Source organism: Lissotriton vulgaris, chromosome 9, assembly GCF_964263255.1.
Source record: "Lissotriton vulgaris chromosome 9, aLisVul1.2, whole genome shotgun sequence".
In the NCBI taxonomy this organism is placed as follows: Eukaryota; Metazoa; Chordata; class Amphibia; order Caudata; family Salamandridae; genus Lissotriton; species Lissotriton vulgaris.
In genome coordinates this window covers 428,192,503-428,218,949 of record NC_141697.1, presented here as the reverse complement: position 1 = coordinate 428,218,949, position 26,447 = coordinate 428,192,503, and positions in this window count along the sequence as shown.

The window sequence follows — 26,447 nt, the reverse complement described above, 5'->3', positions numbered from 1 at the left end:
TGCTGCACAGTTGCCTTTTGAAGACGTTTTAACTGCCAGCATGGTTTCCCCGTCTATGTATTTTTCTGAACGCTTTTTTGTGGCTACGGAAGCCGGTTTACTTGCTTCCGCTATGGCTGTATTAGCCAATGAATTCCCTGCAACTTGAACGCCATCACGTCGATGACTCAGAGTGTGTATCACGTGAGTCTTTTGTAGTTCTTTCTGTAAAAGAACTACTTGTTTACAAAGCATCTTATGCTTGATTGTGGCACCTGTGTCATCCTTGTAATCATTTTGAACCCAGCTCTGCAAATCATTATTGTAGGAGTTGACGCAAAAATGCGAATCGCACACGATTAGTGTCGGGAATTCACGTTCGGCATTTTCAAGCCCCATCTTTAAAGATCTGCTTTCAGTTCGCTAAGCCGAACATTTTCTCAGTGATTCAGTTTTTGTTATTTTCGGTCTGAATTTACCGCAGATCCAGTGACCTTTAATAATCGCGCAGGCTGCATCGTAGGATTTATCTTCTACATTGTAATGCTGTACAAATCTGTCTGTATAGATTATACAGGAGTACTGTTCTAGAGGGAGAATTTCGATTGGCGGAGGATATTCTTTTTCATATTTTAAATCATTCAGTTTTTTCATGTGCGCGGCGAAATAGTATTTCACGTCTTCTGCAGCAAGAGAATTTTCCCACTGTATCCATTTCGGATCCAGTGACACTGTAGGCAGGTTTACTGGGCTGAATAGTGCCTCGAAGGCAGATTCTGCTGTGAGAACAGTGATCCTTTTGCCTTGTGCTAGTGCTCGTTCTTTCGCTATAGCAGTTTGCACTGCCTTTACAGCATTTTCTGTGAGACTGAATGTTTTTTCTGCTTGTGTGTACAAATGTGATTTGTAAGCTATTGGTACCGTTTCTCCCTCATTAGAGGTCAGGTACGTGAATCTGCATCTTCCTGGGATGACTCGGATTACAAGGTTGCATGTATTGTCACGTGTTTCTAGTTTTGTTTTCGCTAACATGTCTGTTTGCAGTGATCTCAAAATTTCCGTGTGTTTTTGAGTCCAGTTGATTGGTTTAAAATCAGGTTTAATTAATTCGTACAGAGGTTTAATCCTCTCTGCGTAGTTTAGAATGTAAGTTCTTCCGAAATTCAGGAAGCCTAGAATCGATTGTAAGTTCTTCAGCGTTTTTGGTGCTTGGAGTACAGTGCACTTCTCTAAGAAGTTGTCCGCTAGTCTTTTTCCTTTACTTGATAATTCGTATCCTAAGAATAAGACTGTTAGATGGGCAATTCTCGACTTTTTAAAGTTGAATTTGTAACCCTTTGCTGCGAACCCAAGTATTATGGTGTTCACCCTTTTCAAGTGAGTATCCAAGTCGTCGTCTGTGAGATAGATGTCATCGACATAAGATAATGCCTCATCATCATAGATTTGTAGTAACTCTGTTACTCTGGCTGAGAATAGTCCTGGGCTGTTCTTGAATCCCTGTGGGAGCCGACAGAATTTTTTCTGTGACGCCATTATTGAGAAAGCGGTCAAGTACCTGCTTTCTGGTGCAATATTTTGGCAAAAGAACCTATTAGATATGTCTAATGTCGTTTTGTATTTTTTCCGAACTATGTTATTCATTAGTGCCGCACTGTGCGAATTTTGTACCGCAAATGTTTTGCAACATGAGTTAAGGTGTCTGTAGTCCTTGACTAGACGATATGAATCGTCCGGTTTGGAGACAGGAAACAAAGGATTGTTCATTTGAGAGGTGCATGTTTCAATTACCCCTTGGTATTCAAGTTGATCTAAAATCTCCCTGACCTGTTTTTTAGCTTCTTGCTTAATTGGGTACTGCCTTTGTGCAGTCGGTTGACTTTTTAAATGGATTTTGTGAGGAGGAGAGTCCTCATCCCATCCTACATGATTTTTGTATAATGCTGGTGCCTGGGCTACTGCCCATTTCCTTGCATATATATATTTAGTGTGAATTGAAATGTGATTTGAGAAGGCAGGCATAATCTTTTCTTCGCCATGAGGGCACTCCCTGACAAACTCTGGGGGCCAATCTTTCTCGGGTAACAGGATATCATAGCCTTTTGAGAGGTTATCCCAAAATAGACCCCTTATTTTTCTAGTCTTATCTCCCTCTATACGCAGTGTTATTTCGTATATCTTATGAGGTTCGCTAACTCTGGTGTCTGCAGTTTCTACATGAATGTATTCATTCATGTCCACTGTCTCCAGATGACTCATCAGGATCTTGCAAGCTATGGTGATTTCTGCTGCACTGTCTAGCATTGTCTGTGCCCACTTTCCGTTTTTCAGCTGTGTCCTCAGTATTCTCGGCATGTTTGATTACTCTAATACTGGCTACCTTCTTCCTTGGGAATTGTAATTTTTTACTTTGAGCAGGTTCCTTGTCTTTGGACTTGGTGTGCTCTTCCCTTGGGTCTGACCGTCCTCTTCTTTCCGATTTCTGCGAAAAAGATCGAGAGGGACGTGTATCAATACTTTGATATCTATCAGGCTTTTTCAAGGTATCCCTATTTCTAAGGTTATATCTTTTCTCAGAGTGCTCCCTCTGGGGAGACTGGTGTTCTCGAGTCGGAGTTCTTTCCCTCCGTCGAGGAGACCTTCATCTGGCCTGGAAAACTTTTTCTTTGGGAGTGGATTGTTTATTTCCATCCCAGCTCTTTTTAGGAGTGATTAGATTATTTTTAATAAATAATTTTTCAGGATTTTCGAGTAGTTGGGGTTTTACTGGTTTCCCACCCAAACTATCTCTACCTAATTCTTCACAGCATTTTTCTATGATTCTGGCAAGCTCAATTGGTTGATCTGTTATATCTGTTTCTTTCAATTTCTGGTGGATCGCCACAGATGCTGCTTCTCCTTTTATATTGGCTAGTAATATAGCCGAGACCTGCTTGAAGTCTTTCAGTAATTTCATACCAAGAGTTAAAGCAGGTTCTGGACCGTATTCATTCTGAATTTGTTTAAGCACATCCGGTATTACCGCCATGGACGGAACACCATGTGTTTTTGTGTAAATGGAAGCAAAGACTGTACCCCAAGTGTCACAGTCCTCCACATGTGGTGCGACCCTATTGAAAGGCAGATAGTCAGAATTCTGTGTTTCTCAATAGGGGTAGTATTCGGGAATACTGCCTCTATTTGAGTAATTTTCTGTGCTAACCAAAAAGGAATTTGTTCCCGTTGTGCGGGAGTTTTTCCAAGACATGATTGTATGTTTTGTGATGTAATTTTATTTGTGTTCTCCTGATGAGGGGTCAGCTGTGGAACATTAACAGCTGTTTGGACTGTTTCAGTCTGCATTACATATTGGACTAACTGTCTATGTATTTTAATCAGTAATTTTAGCTGTGCTAAAAGTTCTTCTCTTGACATTTTTTCAATGTCTGGATGTGGTGTGTAGCTTGCTAGAACCGGCCACGTTGCTCCTGGTCTACCTAGTGGACCGAGCCTGGTGATGTGATCATTATGTTTTAGGGCGCCTTTAAACCAGAGCAGATGCTCTTGGTATTTGAATGGGATTTCAATCTCCTCGAAAGGAGCGTACTCTTCCGGTGGTTCCTCTATTTTGTAATAGTGAAACTCGTGTGTTGTAGCGTTTGCCGCTGGAAAGTTTATCCAAGAATAGAATACCTCTGTCTGCCGATATTCGTGTGCCTCTATCACGAAAATGACTGTACCACCTCGTGATGTCAGTCCGTTTTCTATAAGTTTTGAAGTTATAGATTTTCTTATGTTTGCCAGGATGATAATCGCACCCGGTTCATTAATCCCTGTAACATCGGGACCCTGTTGATTCGCGACTACTGCGACTTCATTGGTTCCGTTGTTATTGCCATTTTCTGGCATTGTATTAATGAAGGTTTGCAGAGCAGGTTTCCAAGGAAACAAAGATTAGGTGCACAATATTTTGGAACACTGTATCCTTCAACGTTGACTAAACCAGAAACTTTACATAGGAATCTCTTCCTACTAAGTTCCGGCGGATTTTAACCTTTCACCCACTCCAGACGTCTATTGGAGTATTTACGGGAGAAAGGGTCTGTGTGAAAAAGCACGACTGAGTTACTCTAACGTCTTGCGTTAGTTTTATCGCCTTACCAAACATTGGGCGCCATGTAGTGTAGTTCCTATTTTCCCTATAGGCCCTGCACATTGGAATAACATAAACAGCAGTGTAGACGTAGGACTGCGGTCTTCTAGGTCTCTACTGACTATGTTAGACTTAATTTAGGTTTGTGCCAGCTAGCTCAGAGGTCACTGGAAACTTTCTTGACTGAATAGGAAGTGATCAGCTTCCCTGGCTCAGACAAGAAGGGATTCAGCTTCCGACAACAGCATAAACATGACAACTTTGCTCCTCAGAATAAGAGTCAATCTCTAGAGTCGTGTGAAACAATAGACAGCTATTTCACTCAGTCAGTTGTGCAGATTTTACTTTCACCGGGATGCAGAGAATAGAGAGACGGGCGTTTTTCAATAAAAGATATTATTTATTGAGCAGTCTTCCTTCTCATGCAAGAGAAATTAAGTGCCACAATTGCAAAACCTGTTATTATGAAAAGTGCGTACAGTAAAAGGAGTATTATGAAATAATACTGTAAAAGCATTGATATGGTTTCTTAGCCATAAGATGGTTAAAATGAATAAAATATAGACATTCATATATACATTAGCTAACGGCCTCAACTGGTGCTTCTAACTATGCCTACCCCAGTGTACCTGACCTAAGCCTAATACATGGGAGGGAGTAAGTAAGTAGCAGTATAAGTTAAGTTGGTTTTGCCAAGAGATTGTTTCAAGAATTCTCTCCCAGGGTTTAGTCAGCACCGTACCTCTGGAATAGAATGCAGGAGGTCTGGTATCTCCTCTCAGGACCTGATATCCCAGTTACCCGCAAGGGTAGGCTGGAAACGCCGAAGCTTCTTGGCAGGAGAAAAGACAGCGTCTTTCTCAGCGCGTCAAGGAGGAGGAGGGGCAGCGTCCGTGGGCTTCTCGCATCTGCTGGGCTCTGCAAGGGACAGCTGTTCTGCTCCAGTATTCACCACCACCGTGTGCTTGCTTAAGGCAACATTGGTATATTTATACCTGAAAGGTGCCGAGTTTGACGTAAGTTTTTGGACATAAGACGTCAATAAAGATGTCATTAAGAACTGGTCGTTCTTACAGTGCTCGCAGGAGTTCTATTACTAATCAAAACAAAGCAAGCGGGGCTTTCCCAGGTTGCTGGGGGGTTTGAGATGTCGAAAGAACTCTGTGGGTTATCTAGGAATCTAAGGAAGCGGCTTCTGCTGTGTCATGGACTGTCATGAGCTGCAGAGACGAGTTACTGAAATATGGCTCTGATCGTTTATGCCATTATAGGGATATGTATTGATTATAGCCGTATAGGGGCATGAGGTCACATTATTGATCGGGGTCCTAGATAGAACACAACAGTTCTGCTAATTTTACTTGTGCCCACATAACTTTTTCTTTTAATTCTTTTCGTTTATTTTCCAGCTCATCTTCACAATATTTGGCATACTTCAGGACTTCATCTATAGGTTTGGCTTGCCAACAGATTTTATTATCTTTAATCCACTGTGAAATTTCCGGTCTTAACCCTAACACAAATCGATAAATAAAGTGGGTCATGTCTTTCATCTCGATATTGTCCAGGCCGCTGTATGTCTTAAACCCCTGTAACAGTCGTTCATAGTATGCATGCACAGTTTCATCTCGATTCTGGGTAGTTCTATCTATTCATGTCCAATCAGTTTCTTTTGCAGGCACCTTTCCTTTCAAGTACAATATTACCTTGTCATACTTCCTCATCACCTCCACTGAAGGAGCTCCTGTCTTTGGGTCTCTGGCATATTCTTCACTTGGCCAATCAAATGCAATTTTACATTCTGTCCACAAATCTACGGAACTACAATGTCAAAGAACCCATATAAATCTTTCAGGAGGCATTTTTGAACTTTAACAAATCTCTCGACCGGTCTGTACCATTCTACAGGTTTCTCTCGTAATTTTGGGAAATCATTTGTAAATGACACAATATCATGTCTGGACCATGGGACCTGTACATATCCTCCACCTGGCACTTCCCTCATAGGATGCAATGTTTCTGCCTTGTCAGCTTCTTTTAGGGCATATTCAGAAGTCACTTGTCTGGATCTACTGTCTTCCTTTTTCTTTGCCCACCTGGCTTTCCATGTGTCTAGGTCTCCCCATTTCTGTAACAGATTCAATAATTCTCTTATCTGAACCTTTTTCCCTGACACGTTCATGTTTTCTAAATCTTTGTCAGAAAATTCTGCTCTGTAGGGCTTTTGTAATACTTTGGACCTGCTGACGTCTATTCCCATGCTAGCTGCTGTGTCCATCAGTCTCTCATGGAACACTCTGGTGTTTCTGGTAATACTTTTGCAAATGAATAGTAACTCTTCCTCACTAAGGGTGTTCAACCTGTCCAGTTCTACGTTCCCAGCCATTAGTTCTTCCAATTATATTCTTAATTTGTAAATATCTAATGGTTTTGGCTGGGATTTATTTTCTCTAATTCTCGGGTCCATCGATCTATTTCTTCCGGAGTCACTACTGTGGCACTTCTAGTAACTGAAGATGACTCGATCTGGACTTCTCTTGCACCAATCTGAGAGTTCTTTCTCTGTGAATTACCTTCTGGTTCCCTTATGGGCAAATCCATTAGGGAAATTACAGACTCGCATTCACTTGCCTGATCATCAACTATTAAGGGCTCCCTTCTTGGCTGCATCACAGCTGGAGTAATAACTGGAGTCTTTGGACTAGCCTGTTTATCCCCGTAAAGAGGAACAACTGGGCCAATAATTACTGGAATTGTCAAAGCCTCAGGACTTGTATTTAACTGGGATATTTTCTGGATAAGTTCAGTTCTCTGTTTAGCTAGAGCTTCTCTTTCTCGATCCTGTAAGACCTTTTCCATGGTGGTTTCATGTACTACTTGTGGAATCAATGGAGGGTAAAGATTCGGTGCAGTCGGATTTGTCATACTTGGTCCCTCACCACAGTTTGTCCTATAATATGGAACAGTCAGCTCGGTCGTACTCGACCCCTCATTACAGGGAGGCCTAAAGAATGGATTTTTCGTACTCAGGGACCTAGATTCCTCATTATATAGTGGTGGATTTTCCATTAATAAATCCTCCAGGTATTCATCCTCAGAATCACCAGTAGTCATTAAGTGTCTAGTTTTCTCAGTCCTTTTTCCTCCCACAGGTTCGTCTACAGTTAATACTGGGAACAGTCCTTCTATCATCATGTTCTGTTGCCACTGCTTCATTTTTTTCTCTTTTGCTTCTCCATGCATTTTCGGATACCATTTGCTTATTCCTTTGTCAATTCTAGGTCTATCTCGCTCAAAGGCCTCAATCTCCCATTCTTCTAAGGACTCATATTGCGTCAATCTGGGTTTGGGATGTAAATCATTCATTTGAGTCCTCAAATTAAACAGAATTCCACCATTAAAGGTACCGTCTAAAGGAAATGCTAAAATTCGGTCATCTTTGGTATATTCCAGCCAATTTTCCAACCATACACAGGTATGATACCCTTTGTCAAATAACATAAATGATGCGGGAGTATTTGGTGGTGGAATGATTATACCCTCTCTAGTTTTGAGGGGTTTATCCTTCTTGAAATAATTCTTTACTTTGTCTACAAAAGTCATCTTTCTCTTGCTGCCGTACATTTTATAAGGTCTGCTTTTTAACATCTGTTCTTTAGCAAAAACCTAAGTATTTCGGATCAGGTAAAAATTCTGGATATCACATATACTTTGTAAACCTAGTTTGTGCGTGAATTACGTACTCCTGTTTACTATATTCTTCCAATGGTAGCGTCTTTTTTAAATTTCAACAACCAATCAATTCTGTGGTTGCAAATAGTTTCGACCAATGGATGCACGGCCTTTCCGTGAGACAAGTTCCCACGCTCCTGCGCTCACCCCTCCTTTACAATGCTATCAGCTACACGCCCGCTGTTTCGACCAATACCTGCGCGGCACAGAGTGACGTCAGCGCAGCTCCGCGACTGACTCCCTCCTTCACAAGGTAACGGAAACTCAATTTCTTTTCTTAAAGTGCAAGTGCTTTATTTCATTTACAACGTAAAACATTTGCCACTGTACTCGAGTGTCTAGAAAGGAAAGATTTGGTTCACTGCAAGTAAACCTCTTCTGTCTACTTTTCATATACTGCGGATAGATCCCTTCTGCCTACCCTTCACACAAGCATTAGAGAACCTGCTACTTATTTGACTCATCCACTCTTTTCGGGATATATACTAAGTCTAAAGTTTCACTAGTGAAATCTTTTGCTATCACTCAAGCTCTGACGAACCTACTACTCCTTCTGTGTGGCCCTTACTAGGTATATCACAATTTAAGTTTCGCTAGCGAACTCGTTGCTATCATTTATTCAACTATTCATACAGAAAACCCTAATTAGCGCTTCCAGTCCTGCCTTACCATGCACTAATTTTCCTTGAAGTAAGTGACCTCTCTGCGAGGTGGATTCTCCTCACCACCCACTATTCTGCCCCCGGGGATTCCAGACAAACATATAACAATCACTAACGAGTTGTTTTAGTACATGTATCAATATAGCAGCATTTCATTAAAATTATTTCAAAAACATTTCATAACATTTCAAAGCAATTTTTAACATTCGATTGATCGATACTTTTAGCAGCAATTAATTTTAGCAGCAATTTTATTTTGCACAATTATCAACAATTAACCTATCTACCTATCTTAACTAGTCCTTAACCATTCCTCCGCTACCAGAAAATTACTGATAGAGCGTGCCGGTCACCCGACTAATTTTCTTACCAAATATGCACACTTGGGCCCATAAGAATATTTTCATTACACATTAATCAGGCAACCTACACTCTACTACCTGCAATTTAGTTCCTTTCTGATTATTTCCGTGTACCTGACTTACCAATCCTCGTCACAGGTACCTAAGATCATAATGGATCAAGGAGCTAGCTGTGGAGTAAGTAGACAATACCATAAAATATACAGTTTAATAATGTTTATACTCTTTATAATAACCACAAACTCAGGAAGTTTTGAAAACCTTTATCTAGTCATCATCATCATCATATTCCATGAGCCACAAATTTACACAGATCAAACTGTCTATAACTAGAATTAGAAATATCGTATAGCTATGAATTAGAGTAAGAATCATTGAAACTAAAGGGAAGGAGAAAAATAAGGTACACACTAATTTAGATTATCAGACTTTCACAATTTCATTAAAGGTGGGTAAAGAAGGTAGGTAGAAAGTGGAACATGCTAATAGACAATAATGCATGAAAAATCTCATTTTTAGAAAGGCAAGGGAGAAAGGAACGTATGCAATTATGCTTTATTCAAGACGTTAGAAAGGGAATTTAGAAAAACGAATATCCACATAGATTTATATTTACCTAGAATAGATTGAAGTCTAACCCTAGCCACGGGTCAGTTTGGAAAGACTGGAAAGGACCCTCATGGATTTAGGTTGCCAGTAGGCGAGCAGGTACAGCTCATGGACAGTCAGGACAGGATAACCCCAGGATTCAAATCAGGACCGGGTTCACCAAAGGGTACGACCAACACCTGCAGCTTCGGATGCAACGCCTGCGCTACTCCCTCTCTGCAAGGAATCTGCCAGTAACCCCAATTGGGTTCTCGAATCTCCCAGCAAAGTGCTTTGCAAGCACTTAAGGTTCCCAAAACCCCGAATGGGTCTGTGGAAATTCGGACAGAGTGATCCGCAGCTCTCTGTATCAGTCACCTATGGAGTACGTTGGGTCAGTGACAGGTCAGCTATTCGGACAAGTCGGACAATTTCTCTAGCTAAACCTTGGCTAGTTATACTGTTTTTCGGGTCAGTGTACCACCCCCCAATGTTGCAAGTGAAAGAATCCCCAAGTTCTGATTGGACAAAGGAGGTGATTAAGTCATCATACCACCAAAATTTAGACTTTCTCAGACTTAATATTCATTTTTGTACCCACCCCTTACATTTCTAGTTTCCCATGGCATATGTTTTACAGAGGACAATGGGGTATACAGCAGTTTAATACAATTGTAGCAACCTGAGGTACAGTTCAGCTTCGTCCTGCTGGGTTACAGGTCGGTTCCCAGGAGCATCTTGGGCGAGGCTGCCAGCTGGCTGGGTTCCACTGCTGCATGGCTTTCTTTTCCCCCATCACGTGACTGGTACCATACGGGCTTCCAAAATGGAGTAACAAGCGCCTCCCGAGCCCAAAGAATACAATACATGGAAAGCAAGCGAAAACAATTTAAAAGCACAGAATAAAAGATTACACTGTATACCATGAAACTGCTATACTATATCCCTTACTTTATAATAACTATTGCATTAGGATAAGTGCAGAACAAACAGCTTTGTAAAAGCGGCTATGCAAGCTCGGAGCATGTGAGAACATAAAACAGCCATCTTTAAGTGCATTGCGCAAGAGCAACAAATTCCCACCAGGACTGCGAGTGCGTCACATCACATGGGTATGACCGACGCATAAATTCCCGCAAAGCAGAGGCCATTTTAGAGGCAAGCGTATTACGTTTTAGAAAACACATAGGCAAGCGTCTCTGGGACACCCCGTGTAGTGTAAAATGTGCAATATTAATAAGACAAACAGATTGATTACAAAGTTAAGGTTACTCGAGGTTCATGAATACAAGCAAGTCGCTTCATGTGCGAATCCTTGCTCCATCAGGGGCAATCCGCCCGACATCCTAATGGGCCCCTTAATGTTGATGTTTGTAAGTGTCGCCATACACACTGATTGAAATGATAGTAGCAACCTTGTATTGCTGTGTGTGGGTATGTTTTAAGGATGCTGTTTATCATTGCTTTTTCAAAGTCAATGATTATTTTTTGTGGAAAATAGTCATTAGTATGTTGTTTGACTTGGGTTAGTAATTCCTGGTAGGTAGCTTGTTGTTTGTTTGGTAGGGGGGCATATAGGAAGGGAATATTTGCATTTTGGAAATGACTGTGGATAGTGTACAATTGGTGAAAAGGTTTAGGGCAAACTGAAAAAGTATCATCCATCATCCAAGTTTGCATAGCTTTAGTTTAGTCATGTTGTTTGCTGTGGCAAACAGTATCACTCTTTTATCAGAGTTGTTGTCATATAGTATAAATGGGCTTTATTGTGCGTTATAGAGAGTTCAGGGGGAATTTGCACTTCTTCAAAAGTTGTAGGTGTGGGAGGAGTAGTTGATGTAGCTCTTTTTTGTCTAGCTATAGTTCTTTTAAGGGATTCTATAGATGGTAGTTGGCTAGAAGCATGTTGGGGCAGTACTCTAAAATGTTCTTTCAAAATAGTAGTTGATGGTTTATCAGTACTAGTACTGCCTTCTTTGAGGGAATCTAGCATTTCTCTAATCTCTATTTCAGTTACATTGCGTGGATGATTATGTTCCTTAGTATAAGTAACAATGGTCTCCTGAGTGATAGCTCTACCATAACATTTGCTAGAATAATATTTTGTACATTTCCAAAAAACTTTCATATCTTTCTGTTTCTCTTGAGTGTAAACATATCCCATATACCAAAGAAGCATTTTCCCTTTTTGAGAATAAATACATTTAGCTCCTTCAGTCATGCTTGCTTTTTGGTGCTAGGAGAAATTACAATTTAAATATTACAAAAGTATGTAAAATATGCATGTTGTATTCTAATTAGATAATTTTGCACATTTATTATTTACCTGTATATTTGTATGTTGATTTCAGGTGTTGCTTTTCTTTAAACTGTTCTTTTCATGTGTTGCTTTTCTTCAAACTGTTCTTTACTGTGTATTTCTTTTGTACCTGTGGACATTGAGAAAATGTGTTACAATCTTTTTAAAGCAGTTATGTTTCTTTGCTTGTGCTCTGCTAGCTAGTTTGTACTTTGCTACCTATCTATTAAGGTCACAGGTCATGTTTCTAAATATAAACTTACTTTTTTTCTTTTTTCAATGAAGTGCAGATGTTGTGTAGTTATTCTGTATTTTCTTTACTTCTATAGAAAATAGAGCAGAAATAAAAGACATGTTTAAGATATTTGTTTTTTAAATAAATGTTTGAGGAGTTAGAGTTAGGTTTTGGATAAATATCAAGGTAGTAGTACTTACTTTAGATAGGTTTAGCTGGTTTTCAGTTGAAGTCAATCAGTTTTCTTTTAGCAATCCTGCAGAGTTTCTCCTTCCTTTTGTTTGGAGGTATTGGCAGCAATTTTAGCAGGTTTAATTCTTGTTTTTATAGCATTAGTTTAATTGTTTCTGAAAGTTTATTGGTCGTTTAAATTGATAGCTTATTCTGATTTGTGAATTTGATTTTTTTTAAATTTATGCTAATTAGTTTCCTTATATGGGTGACGCCATTTACTATTTTTTTTAAGTGCAAGGGACTTTTTTCTATAGGTAAGGCCATTTTATTTATTTAAAGTGCAATATTCTTTATAATGTGCGGTAAGCAATGTTTTATAGTTAGCAAAGATTGTTTATGTGTTTTAAAATGTTTGTTTGATGTAAATGTTTATTTTTTACATTTAGCAATATTTATTGTATGTTGTATATATTTTATAAAAGAGTTTATGTTTATTTGTGAAGAATGTAATAGTTATATTTCATTACAAAGTGTATTACTTATGTTATTTCTAAAGCCGATAATGTTTAAATTACGATATTTTTGTATTCGATATTTTGGTTATGTTTCACGTTAAGATGTGAAAATCGAGGTTTTTAAATGCGATAATATTGTTGGTCGGTAATGTTGTAGTCGATATTTTTTATTTACGATATTGTGGTTTCGATATTTTTGTGTTTTCTTGGTTAAGTATTGGGAGTCGATATTTTTGTGGTCGATAATTTGTCACCGATATTTTGTCTAGTCGATATTCGGTCAGTCGAGGTTATGTCAGTGATCTGTGCTGAGGATTGCCTTTATAATAAAAGGAGGAAACGCCTCCATTGATTGTTTTTGTACAGGAAGGTGTTACTTCCGGCACAAAAAAATAATTCCTACAACACAGATATCCTTGCACCATGGTGCAAGGGGGCCTGCATTGGTGCTAGGCAGCCAATTATGCACCAGTGCAAAGAAAGGACAGGGATCCATCACATTGCGTACATCCGATGCATCCCTCCTCTTTCCTTATGGCGCGGAGCAGCAAGCTGGCTTGCGGTGCTGCGTTGCGTCTGTTCTTTGTAAATGAGCTGCAAAATGCGGAAGGTGAAGTTCTTTCAGACCTCCTTTACAGATTTAAAGACCCTCCTATTGATCTTTCGTTAGTGTTGAATGCCCTTCATGCCGGGAAAAAAAACAGGTCACAGTAGGTTTTATATACCTTTTTTAATTCCCACTCCAGCCTAATAATGTAATCAAACTAAGTTTTTTAAATTTCCCAAAGGATATCTTAAAAGAAATGTCTACAGTGGTGTGAATCAGGTATTAGAGCATTGTGATGTTGGGAGCTCCATTGAAGACAATGGAGTGCTCCAGACTTCTAATGCCCGGTCGAAACTCAGAGCTCTAATATTCCAATGTTTGTTCACAGCTTTTACCGTTATCAAAAGACCTCATGGAGCCCGATATGTTTTTAAACCCCCTGGGTTCCGTGAAGCCTTTGTTTTACAAATTAGAACATTCTGCCCTCTCCGGCGGAATATTCTAATAGCCTTAGAGCCCTCTGTAGCGGGCTCTACTGGACATTAAAGGCCCACTCCCTTGTTAAAGGCCCTCAACTTTGGCATGGGCCTATAATGCTGGAGCGGGCCTTTAATGGCTGGTAGAGCCTGCTATGGTGGACTCTAAGGCTATAATAGATATCTGCTCTGGATTTTGGCTTGAACTCAGCAAATACTCATAATGTAATAGCAATTGTTGCAATCAATCCAAGGTTAATGTATGCTTATTAAGAATTGAAACTTTGGTGTGGCAGCCTGTGGACAGGTTAAAATTAGCCATAGTGGAAGAGAAGTAGTGCAAAGCAGTGCAGTTAAAAAAAAACTAATATATCAAATATCTGGTTGAACACTTTGGGCAGGTGAAATTTCCTTCACATTAATCTTATAATTGAAATCGCAAAGACCAATTTGATGAGATATTCATGGAAGCTCTTCTATGGCCCAAATTGATTTCTACCCATGCAAAATTAAAACAAGCATTGGCAAAGCCAATAGTTCTAGTGTTGCCCACCAGCCTTTTGGCAATTGTTTTTTCTTTGGCATCGTTTTTGCTAAAGATTATTGTTCAGGAAGCGGCAGGGTATTGTCAATCTAAACTAACATAGCCTAAAGGCAAAAAAAATTTTGGTCGAAAAAAACACACATTACAATAGAGCTCATTGGCTCTGAAGGAAACTACATCACGCCTGTTTCTCAAAGGGTAAACAGACAATTTTGTGTAAGTTTACTGTTGTTTGCTATTCACAAAGATATTTTACGAGTAGTGTTTTTATTAGTGAGGAATCTCGGCACGTAAATTATAGGACAGCTAAGAGGAAAAGAAAGCAGGAAAGTAGAAAAGAAAAAATGAAAAATAGGAAGAATAAAGAAGGAAAGATAGAAAAAAAGGAAAGCTAGACAGTTCCTGTGGTATCAAACTAAGGCTACAGTTCTCAGCCTTGAACGTCATGCCATCTTCGTACAAGGTGAACAGAAAACTTCTTTTGACCATTGTTTCTCCACATTCAATGTAAAGTCTCTCACAGGCTTCTCTAGCAGATGTCTAATAAGTACAATGAGCCTTTCACTAACTAAATAAAAAAACCTGCAAAAGAAGGAAAAATAATGCAAACATGAAAATACATTGTAACTGAGTCCTGTAGTAAGGTAAACTTAATTGAGCATTTAATGAGCATTTCGGTTACATGTTTTTACATGCACTTCTGTAACTTTACATTTTGTCATGAGCATGGAACGATCGAGCGCTCGGTAAAAGAACAGGTCAGATTAGCACTCTTCTCCCCACCTCTCACATGCGTAGACGCAATCTGGTGTCGTCGCTGTGGAGGTCATGAACCCGGAAGCGGTTGCACAAAAAAAGGAAGGACTACAAATCCCATGAGCCTCAGCTGAGCTGAAGTGCAAGGTGCGGAGCCTACTATTTAATGGGGGTCGGCCCAAGTAGCCCTGTCGCGAATTCAGAATAAACACAGGAAGCCCCAATCCAGATGTTGGAAGCTCCTCCGGTCGGGTAAGGGTGCCGTTTCACCTCTTGTTTTATGTGCCCTGAATACAAGGGAATTCCCGCTCACTCTATGACTGTTGTAGAGTTGAGCATTGTCTTTCCTCCGTTGGTGAGGTTCGCAGAAGTAAGCTCATGCGGAGGGAAAGACACAACACGTAGCTCCCTTTTGTTTTCCCCTCACTTAAAGTGAGGCCAGTTTCTCCTACGTTGGCGAGCTCAATGTGGAGGGAAAGTAATTAACCTATGGTCATTTCACTCAAAAATTCAGTATTTTGCTGGGAGCAATATTTGGATTGAGTCTTACTGCGTGAATTACAGAGACACTTGAAAATATAATTTAATTTAAAGGTTTCACAGACCATTGGAGGTCCCCATACATGATCAGATTTATTTTTGTCATGTTCTTCAGCACCCAAAGTACTATGTATATATGTGCTGCATGCACCTGCACATACGTACCTATACCTGTCTTTGTAGTCCTTAACAGGGGTAAATTAAGGAGTGAGATTGTTTTGCATGGCACCCCTGTGAAGTTAAGTTGAAGGAAAATAGGGTTGGTTCTAGATGTTGATCAAACATTCTATAACTATGCTACTAGAAAGGAAAGTTAGGTAATATGGTATGTGCCTTTTGTTTCTCAACACAGAGGTTTGCTAAAGATGTTTCTCTATGTGTGCAACATTGGAATCACAGATTGAATGAGGAGACAATGGCTTCTCCATTATTTTTTCTTTACAGGTATAAATTAATTCTTAGCATGCCATATCTGTGTTCACCGGTATAGTACCAATTTACGAAAAGGAAGGAACAATAGTGTTTATGATTTTTCCCTTGTGTCATTTCAGGTCTCCCTTGCTGCAGTTCCCTTCCTATCCTTCCCTCACTTGATCATCTCACTGTTCTGTGCTTTTACAACAATTCAGACTTGGGACTATCAAGGGGTGGACCATTATGAGCATCAAACCGATCCCAAGGATTTAACAGCCTGACACATTTACTGCAAAATGTGAGCAAAAGTCTACATGTTTACATATGCAATCTAACTTGCAGTGTAAGTATAAAACGTGAATAAATTATACATAATTGATGTTTACATTGAATATTAGTGCACAGGTTTGTAAATCTCTAAGCTCTATAGTGAAAAAAATGCAAGTAATGCATTTAAATGCTTCACATTAATTAATAAGATTAAATTACACAGTGAATATAATGTCAGGTGCCCATATCTAATTGCACTTCTGTTACGTGTAAGAATGGAGACTACATTAATGTGCTCCAATCCCCCCTCCGATAGCGTTGTTAGCAATCACAATCAACATAGAATCTTATCAGGTGATCTTCCAATTATTTTGTGTCATCATGGTATCTACACTGATTCTCCTCCAGTTCTACAGCCTTTTTCTTTCTTTTTAATCACCTTCTGTCCTGTACTTCTCTTTTTGCTTTCACGTTCTTATACCCCTTAAAGGTTACAAACAGATATATTGCACAAAGGGCAACTATCACAAGGTGTCTCAAGATGGAACCACATTTTCTACTTACAAGGTTTCCAAACCATTTGCCTACTGCAGCAAATCCATTGTCAATAGCTTCCCAAGCACCTATAGCTTCCAATTACTTCAAATCTCCCTTTAAGTCTGTAATGTTCTTAATGTACTTCTTCAATTTCTGACTCTTGTCCGTTATATAGGTGTAGCATTGCTGAACCTTCAACATCTTGCAGACTACACCCTCCTTCACAAGAAGGATGTCTAAAGCAAGATGATTTAGCAACACCATAGAACTTACAGCTATCATTTCAGTGTCCACAGCTAACGCTGAACATGCAGTATTAGTGGAAAAAGTATCAACTATAGTGGACAACTTCCTAATCTTGAAATCATTCAAACCAAGTCCTACAGCTGCAATGAATGCTCTAAATATCTTTCCAACTATTTCTGTAACACTACTGCTTCTTTTACTTCTAGTGTGTGACCTCCACACAGGATCATCTACATTCTCCACATGATAAATCTTTGGGAAAATTAATTCTAAATAACATGAACCATACCAGCCTTGGGGTAATGTAAAATAAGCATGATCTCTACAAACATAATAAAATCCAGGAATAACAGAATCCTAGCCTCCCATGAATAATAACCAATTTCCTCCATATTAAAAACTGTGATCACAGTCACTTTTCCCCATAAATGTAGTGTGACCTACTGATTTGCCTCTAAGCACACATCATTTTCCTTTATGTTTCTAATCTAATGTCAGTGCAACCATGTTTCCTGACTCTTAATGCTCTTCTTCTTCTTTAGCTCATTTATTTCTACACTCTTGGTCTTTGCCTGATTTCGATCTAGCATCCATTGTTCTTTGCTTGACTTCCACTAAATCTAAAAATGAATTTTCAACATGTGTCAAAGAGCAATTCTTGTTGTTCCTGAGTCCACAAGCAGTATCTAATGTCATTGTGGGTTTGAAAAAACGATAATCTGTCTCCGTCTTTTTGGCTTTGGGGTGACAATTTAAATGTTTAAACATGGGAACTTCTGAGAAAACTAAATCATAATTCAAGTAGTGATACTGAAAGTGACCCTTTCCATACAAAAGAGTCAATAAAAGGCTACAAGTAACAATATATGTAAGAGGAATATATGATGGTACGTGATGCCCTCTGCCGCTTATGTTGGTAACTGCATACACACATAGCAATCCTTTGCATCCATAGTGTTAATGTACTCATAAAGAAGTTTAAAATAAGCATTCGAAGAAAAATCTCCTGTTGATGAATCTACATTCAGTACTTTATAATCAATTGCATTAAACTATTGTCAGCAGAAAGTGGGGTTCTACGGGTAGTTCTAGATCTAATTTCAACTGAGTTGGGACTCATGGCTGAGTATAATCCTACAAGCAAAACAATTAGTACTACAACCACAGCTATTAGAACATCTGCTAATATGAACCAACGCCTGTTGTGTTTATCAGTTTCCATGCCTTCTCTGGAATCAGACTGTTAAGCAGAGACTTTGCCGCCGGCAGATTTCTTCATTATGCTTTTACTTATGCAGATGTCAAACAAAGTCAATAAATTATGTAGTGCAAATATTTACACAGTCTTCATGAGGCCTCCCTAACCCTACTCCGTCTTCTTATAAAATTACACTCTTAACCTCCTTCACCAGCCTCCGGCTTAGATAATCTTCTTCAATTTTTTTTTACCAAAGTCTCTTTTGTTCAAAAACATATCACAAAGTTCATTCTGGAAATCAAACTAATGATAAATCATGTCAAGCTGTTCTGTGGCAAAGTAAAGTTGAAACACAGTTCAGCCACAAGTCTAAATTCATGGAGGTTCAATTGGAATTGTCTGTTCAGGGGATGAGCACCTCCAACAGGGTACTTTAGCTCTCTTTGATCTCCTTAGCCCAGATCTTTTGTCTTCAATATCACCTAGACCAGAATCCTTAGTATCCTATGGGAAAGTGTTGGACACACGTTCTGTAGGCAGTCTCATCTCTCGCCTGCCTTCTCAGCCAACAGTCTCCAGGAGCCACTTGGCTTACAACAGCACTAGGTCAATCATCAGGGTCTAAATCTGGTTCAGTCAGTGCCACAGGCAGAGAGTCTCCTGTCTGAACCTCAAATGTCGACTCACCAAGGCACCCCTCGGGACATGCATGTACTCTTTCATGATTATTCGGAATCTCTGTGACTTGCTCAGCCTCCTCCCACTGCTCTTCAGTTGCAGATTGCACTTTTGGGAGAGGTACTGTCACATTATGAAGGGGACAGTCTACTCTTTGAGTGTGGGCAGCGTGAATCCAGTTGAGGAGACCTCCAACTTAACAGCAGTGTTCATAATGCGGATAACCTAGTATTGTCTACGCCATTAAGGTTCCAAATATGTTTCCTAGACTTATTTCTTCACCAAGACCCAGTCGCCGGGACTGAGATCCTGGCACTGCTCCTGATGCACTGGGGGGGGGGGGGTAGAAGCTCCAACATGGTGAGACATGGAATGCACCTCATCAGCTAGTTCTATCATCTGTAATGTTCACAAGCACATTTGCAGTCGTAGCTGGCAGGCCCATTGTTCTACCCATGATGATCTCATGGGGTGACAGTCCTTTCCTTGATCAGGAATGCTGTGAAGACTCATTAACACAAGAGGCAAAGCATACAGTCACTTCGGAGATGTTGAGGCGCACACTTTAGCCAGTCGTAATTTCAGTCCTGTTGACCTGCTCCTCCATACTAGAAGCCTCAGGTCGATAGCTGCAATATAGTCTTTTCTCCACTTGTAATGATGCACATAACAATTTTAGGATCTCCTTATTGAAATGAGTCCCTCAGTCTGACTGCGGTAAGTTGGAAAACTGAACCTGGGGAACAGTTCCCTCAACAACAATTTAGCTACTGTGAGGCTGTCATTTCGTCTGCTCTGGTTAGCTTAACCCGACGTGAAAAGATACAGCCAATCACCAGAGCATATCTCAGCACGTTGCCCACTCATGTATCTCAATAAAGTCCAACTGCATCCTATCCAGTTGAATGGCCCATCTGATCTTCCTATGCGGCTCAGTGACACTGCGGTTCTTTTCACTACGCTCATCTGTTGGCAAATAACACATCTGTGACACAATCCTTCGGCCAACAACCTAAATTGGGGGTTGAACCAAGTTTGTTGAAACAATCTGACCATGGTATCTCTCCCTACATGAACAGGACCATGAACATTTCTAGCCATTGGAGAAAACAACTTATCTGGAAACTCAGGTCTTCCATCTGTTGAAACCCAGATGTCATCATCTCTTTTGACACAGTCTGCTCTGACTCAACTTTGCTGTACTGCTTGTGGTACTTCCTCCTGTAACCTCTTAACTTGCATCCAAGTATCAGAATTTGTTAACAAAAGGTTGCAATTGGCCTCATTTTCAGATTCGTTAACATATTCACCATTAATTGTACAAGCTCTTCGACTTCATCAGAGTAATGGTTGCCAACTGTCACATAATCAACTCTGCTGCAGGGGGTGGAACATTTCACAACCACAATTTTGGCAGGTAGTTGTAATTCCTCCAATGGTCTCATGACATGCACCATTGCATATGGGGGATTCTGACAAGGCCATAAATTCCCCTTGTAACCATAGCTGTCAGAGTCATGAATGACAGCAAAGTAATACTGACTATCAGCGAAAATCATCACATTCAGCTGTTCAGAAACGCCCTAGTAAGAGTGATCAATTCAGCCACTCCTACGGATGTTACTCCTTGAAGCCAGGAAGCTTTGATTACTCCTATGACTGCACAGATAGCATATACAGCTCTTAGGGTTCCTCCATCATCTTTCAGGCAGGACCACAACAAACAATATAAGATCAGATTCAGTTAACAGCTCATCTTGTATATCTGGTCTTGGCTCTGTGCATAGTTCAGTGACTTCAAGACAGTTATGCTCTATAACCATGACATCACCTTCAATTTCTGGTATAGCAAAAGAGTTGTGGCACACCTTTTAAGGGACACATTCTCAGCTGCGAGAATGATCTGTTCATACTTAGTCATTCAACTATTGGTCAGGTGTTGAGTGCATGTACGTGGCAACACAATCTCTACTAAATGGGGCACAAATACAGTAAGGGGATGACTCATGACAATGCTTTCACAACAGTTGATGCTGACACCACGCATGGCTTTAAGGCGGTGATACTCAAAGTATGGCCTTGGGTCCCTTTGCGGCCCTCATGGCCTTTAAATGCGGCCCCCTTGGTGAACAGCACTACCAGCTGCTGTTTATTTGCTGAGCACAAATATTCAGAAAACAACGCTAAATAAATGAGCATGCATTTTTTAACTTGCAGATAAATGCTTGCCCGTTTACTTAACATGTTTTGAACTGCCTTAAACAATCCCTGACCTACCCAGACCCCCTCCCGCCACCCTGCTGGCATCAGTGTGGCCCCCGGTCACACCACAAACTGTTGTTTGTGGCTCCTGGGCAAATATTTGTGAGTACCCATGCTTTAAGGCATCCAGGCAGCCTTGCAACTACGGGGTCAAGGGTAGCATAAAAGTAGGCAACTGGTCTTTGGGCATTACCATGCATTTGTGAAAGCACTGAGAGAGTGCAGCCCTGCCGTTGACTGCAGAAAAGAGAAAACGGTTTAATGTAATCAAGCATTCCCAGAGCCAGGGCTCCAGAGATACTTTCTCTCAGCTTTAGGTAGGCAATCAAGCAATTGTTATCCAATGGTACCGGATCTGACACATCTTTGTGTGTCAGCCTCTATAAAGGCTTGACCACTTGGGAAAAATTAGGTATCCACGGACGACAGTAGCCCACCATTCACAAAAACATGCTGACTTCTCTCTGAGAGGTTGGTGGATTCATTTTCTTAATTGCTGAGATTCTTTTTTGTGAGACTTTCCTTGCTCCCTTATCAATGTGATGTCAAAGATATAGAACTTCTTTTTGACAATACTGCAACTCACCTGGGGACACTTTAAGTCCATTCTCAGCCATCTGGTTCATCAATGCAATTGTGTCTTGTTTACATGCTTCTTGTGTTTCTGATGCAACCAATAGGTCATCAATATACTAAATTAACACTGAATTACAGGGCATTATTAAGAGTTCAAGACTCTTTTTAAGGATCTAATTAAATATTGACAGGCTTTCTGTACACCCCTGTGGGACTCAGTACCATGCCAAAACACGTTTCTGGAATTGGAAGGCAAAAAGGTACTGATTGTCCTCATGAAAAGAAAATGAGAAAAAGGCCTAATGCAAATCAATCACAGTGAACCACTCAGTTTCACCTGGAGTTTGAAATAAAATCACAGCTAGCTTCGATACCATGGGACAACAGGGAGCAACAATACTGGTAATTTGTCTCAGGTCCTGCACTATGTGGTACTTACCGCTAGGCTTATGCAAGCCAATAATGGGTGACTTACATGGACTTCCCATTAGCGTCTTCAAAATGCCTTGGTGTATCATTGACTTAATCACCGGTGGAATTCCAGCAATCGTTTCAGGAGTCAAATTGTACTGAGGTATTCTTGGGTACTCATTGTTAGGTTTGACAGTTATTCCGATAGGCTCAACTCCTTTAATGAGGCTTATATCTTTTTGTGAGAAGTCCCAGACTTCAAGCTTCACTGCGTCTATGAGATCCAGTGTTAAATCATCACTTGTCATCAAAGGATACAATTCAATGCTCTTGACTCGCAAATTTAAAGGCAAAAGCTTCATCATGACTTTGAGACTCTTCTCCCTTTAATGCAATGAAACTTGCACAATAAATCACATCCCAAAAGATTTACTGGGCTAGAATCACACTCCACGTACTGGTGTTTTTATCTTTAAAAGGCCCTATTTTAACAGGTACTTCTCATGTTACTGGGTTTGTCATGTATTTATTTGCAAATCCTACAACTTAGATTCTTTTTCCAGAGAGGGGTGGGTGTGGAATTTCTGCAGTTCTAACAGTGGAACCGGTAACCTCAATATCAATCAAGAATGATACAGGCTGCCATTCACTTCAACTTCTACAAATAGACCACTCTGGTCTAGCTCTAAGACTGCACCAAGAACGCAAGCTTCCTCCCCTCTCAAGTACCATCATAGTGACTGATCATGGCCCATAACCCTCAAGTGTGTCAAACATAGGAAACTGCTGACATTGGTTTTGGTTCAGGAAGGTATATTGATTAAAATTTGGGATCTGGTTAGAATGAAATCTTAGAAAGTTTACATTTTGCTGTGGAAAAGGGGAGTGAGGAGCTTGCATTATAGGGACTTGTTGTTGCACATTGGGACTTTGCATACTCTGCTTTGGTAAATTATGTTGGTGAATAGGGCTATTAACCTATGTTTTTTCAAGTCTTTAATCTTGAACTTGATTCTCATTTATTCTTCAGTTCGGATTAAGACAACTTTCCCTCTTCCAATGCCCTAACTTGTTAGAATAATGCCATGGACTTGTTTTCTTTAACGTCTTGTTCTGCCAACAAATCAAATGTAGTTGACTCCTCAGGCTAACCTCAGGTCTCAATCCTGTCACAAACCTGGACACAACACTTTGGATTCAAGACTCTCAATTCCACTGTGTTGCTTGAACGCCTGCAACAATCTCTCCTAAAAAGAATGCACAGGTTCCTTAGCTTCTTAGGTTGGTCTGTCAATCTTAACCCAATCAATGTCTTTAGCTGGTACCTTTTCTTTCAAAAAGGTATTTACCTTCGATACTTTTTCACCAACAAAAGCGACCGGCATGTGATATGAGATTTCTCTGTGACTCCTTCTCTGGCCACTGTACAGCTACTTTACATTCTGCCAATATATCACTCGGAACCACAATGCGCAACCCTATTAATACTCACTCTCCCGCTGTTACAACTCTGTTCTGAACCGCTGGTACTCCGCCAATCCTTAAAATTGGGACATGGGCTCTAAAGGTTAGGGCTGGGTTTGGGTAAGTCTAAAATTTCTACAAGACATGTCTTAACGCCATTTGCTTCAGTAGCTAACCATCTGACATGCTACCATCTTGCTAGTGTGTTGTGGTCCTTACAAATGCGGTCTCTCTTAGCCAAGTCGTTGACGATCACAGATTTTATGGATCTTTCTAGCTGACATGAATCATTGAACAGGAGAAAACATCAACAATCAGTTTCACCTGTACCGCCCACATGACCCCACAAAGAGGACCAGGAATCAATGGATATTATTAAAGGATTTTATTTGGATTACCAATCAATCCAGTCAATACTCAAAGTATATACAAATGCAATAAGTAAATTAGTACAATAGGCAAAGTAAAATGTCTTAGCTGATTGAGATGCCATAGAGCAATATACAGAATTGCAACAACCACAGTTATATAATAGCAAGTAAAGCAAACAGGCGTTCCATAATGAAACTACGGTTCTCTACTCTTATGTGGGTTAAAGATAAGATCATCTATTAAGGTTTCTAATTTGGGAGCCTATAAGCAGAAGGTTTCAGCATGATCAGACTCCAGTAGAAGTCCAAAAGAAATGTAAGCAAGTGTTGAGCATGAATCCTCACGCTCAGAAGAATAAAGAAAGCAGAGAGGTCTGTACCACTCCAAGTCTAAAGGTGATCTCTCCTAAAGCCTAACTTCAGCAGAACTAACTCAAAGCTATGAAAGCACCAATATGAAATAAACATAAGATTAAAATGTTTGTTTTCTCTGTTCGCACCGCCAGCATCCAATCAGAACACTGTTTGTGTGCTTCTGTAACGGTGCTCTAAGTTGCCAACATATCGACCTAAGGCTACTGTTCTCAGCGCTGAACATCTTGCCATCTTGGTACATGGTGAACAGCAAACTTCTTGCGACCTTTGTTTCTCAACATTCAATGCCTAGTCTCTCTCAGGCCTCTCCCTCAGTCATCTGATACAGACAATGAGTCTTTCACTAACTAAATGAAATAATAAACCTGCCAAAAAAGGAAAAATCATGCACCCAAGAAAATACATTTCGACTGAGTCCTGTAATCAGGCTAACTAAATCTTTAAGTTCTACAGTGAAAACATTTCAGTAATGTGTTTAAATGCTATACACACATAATAAGATTAAAGTATACAGTGAATATAATATCAGGTGCATGCATTTAATCGCATTTCTGTAACATGTAAGTCGGAAGACTTCATTACGCTGCTCCAGATGCATTTTGGCTAAACAAAATAGCGCAAAAAAAGTGCTGATCCCTTCTTGCCTCATTGGGTTCACCACTGTTTCCTTCCTCCATGTGGGAGCCATTCTGTATTTTCCAGGCTCATGTCCACATGCTTTGCATAGTGGACCCAAACATGGAAACAGAGGGCCCGATTCACAAAAGTAATCTGAGACAAAATCCTAAACTTACTACTTTCAGTATTCAAAAAAGGGATATAGTAGTAGTAAAGTTAGGACTACTACTAAATCCCTTTTGTGAATACTGAAAGTCGTAAAGTTAGGATTTTGTCTCAGTTTAGTAGTAGTAAAGTTAGGAATTCTAACTTTACTACTACTAAATGCCTTCTGTAAATACCAAAAGTAGGAAGTTTAGGATTTTGTCTCAGATTAGTTCTGTGAATCGGCCCCAGAGTGAGCATTGTCTCACTTTCAGTATGGCTGGACTCTTATCATATGGGACACCAATTCACAGGTTAAGCCTGGCAGAGTCAGCGAAGATTCCACAATGTAAATACAGCACTTTGCCTCTGGGCAAACCATTCCCGGCACACCCTTCCCACATAGGTTGAACAGCAAAACACATAAGATGATGGACGGAATGTTGCACATTGGCAAAACATTCACCCCCAGTCACGGATCTGGGCTATTTTGCTCACCACGCCACCCCAGTTCAGACATGGCCATATGCAAATCAGTCTGACCCTGTGACTCATGGGAAGAGTCCAGCCCGAACTGCCAAGCCATGCCTTTCCTGGACCGGAATCAAGCATCCTAATGCAGAGGAAAGGAGTGTCCATCTAGCCAACAATTCCTTAATCGTTTTCATCATAGCCTTCAATTGAACATCCTGGGAGTAACTATTTGTTACAAAAATCCCCACATTGTGAATCAGACATTGAGAGCGGACCTGCTGCTGAAGAGACGGAGGGAGAGTGCTAACTGCTATGTTAAAAAGAAGCAGTTCAGTTTTATTCTGATTAATTGTATATCCCTCAACCATTTCAAACTGCTCAAACTCATCTAGCACCGTTTGCCTGATCTGAGTCTGTGGTTTAAGATATAGAATTATATCAAACGCAAACATTTTTAATTTGGCCATCCCTATAACATGGGCCTCAATCCTATTCTTCTTGTGAATCCACACTGCCAGGAGCTCTATAAAGAACGAAAATAAGATTGGAGACAGAGGGCACCCATGGCAGGTTCTCCTGCAAGATTAGAATTCACGAACACCTTTGCTTGTGCCCCTTGATACTGATTCTGCAGCATTGTGATAAATTGGGCAGGAAAGCCAAACCTTGCCAGGCAGTAGAAATTCACATCCCAGTTAACCAGGTCAAATGCTTTCTCCGCATCGACCACTACTACAGCTGTAGGAGTCTGGCTACCCGTAAAGTACTCCTGCACATGTATTTAAAAACTTGTATTCGCCAACAGCACCCGGCCAGCCACAAACACTTTCTGATCATTATGTATACTGCCTGGTTTGCTGGAGTAAAG